Below are 816 nucleotides of genomic sequence, written 5' to 3'. Positions count from 1 at the left end.
GGCGGGAAGCGAGCGAAGGAGGGGACACCGAGCTCCGGCACAAGGGGAGAGCCCGGAACCACCGGCTCCTTCCAGCACTAACGAGGGAATTTACTCTTTCATGCGGCCACTGGGATCTCTGGACTAGCCCAGCCACCACGTTGTGATTTTTTGCTATCTCTGCAATACGCTACCTTTTAAGGTAACTATAACTCTTTTATTGCGGGGTGGTTTGTAGTGATTTTTTTGATTCCCCCTCCTTTTTTCCTATAACATGACTGCCAGCAAACACCTAGTCTAAGATTTAAAACAATTGTTTTACTGCTTGCACCAACAAAGAGTTCGAACTGCAGATCTTAAGCGGGGAGGGAATAGCGATGATTGGTGAATTTAAACAACCTGGGATAAGTTCAACGACACGCGGGGGAAGAGGAGAAGGAGGGATGCTCGGGAACCCACCAGAAAAAAAAAAAAAAAGAAAATAAATACAAAAAAGAGAAGAAAAAAAAAAAAAACGGTGCAAAGAGGAGAACAAAGAAAACTAGGGAATAGAAGACTTTGGGGTGGGAGCCCTGACAAGAGTGTTCGGTGCTGGTGGCTTTGGATGGCTGCGAAGGTAGAGCCGCACCTTGGCGTGCGACGGGGCTCCGGAGGGAGACGGGAGGAAGCTGTTCCTTACGGGTGTTTAGTACACAAAGCGCCCGTGTGGCAGGAGCGACGAGCACGGACCTTTCCCCCCGGCCACCAGTTTTGCAGCGCTGGGAAAAGCGTGTGCTCTGTGTCCTCCACTCCTGTGTGCTCCCCACATCCCCCTTTTTTTTTTTCCCCTCCAATCCC

The 816-nt window shown here is 50.2% G+C and overlaps 1 protein-coding gene across 2 annotated transcripts in view; it reads left to right on the top strand.

Moving 5' to 3' along the window:
* Positions 1-6: 6 nt before the first annotated feature.
* Positions 7-816, top strand: part of VCAN (versican) — a 100062-nt gene continuing 99252 nt past the window's right edge. For both annotated transcript variants that reach the window (XM_031061910.1, XM_031061909.1), the window contains exon 1: positions 7-181. The gene's annotated coding sequence lies outside the window, so the exon portion shown is untranslated. The remainder of the gene's footprint in view (positions 182-816) is intronic.

The sequence above is a fragment of the Geospiza fortis genome, unplaced genomic scaffold (assembly GCF_000277835.1).
Source record: "Geospiza fortis unplaced genomic scaffold, GeoFor_1.0 scaffold43, whole genome shotgun sequence".
Classification (NCBI taxonomy): Eukaryota; Metazoa; Chordata; class Aves; order Passeriformes; family Thraupidae; genus Geospiza; species Geospiza fortis.
Note: the sequence above shows the minus strand (reverse complement) of the source record. Positions and strands in the feature narration are given on the sequence as shown.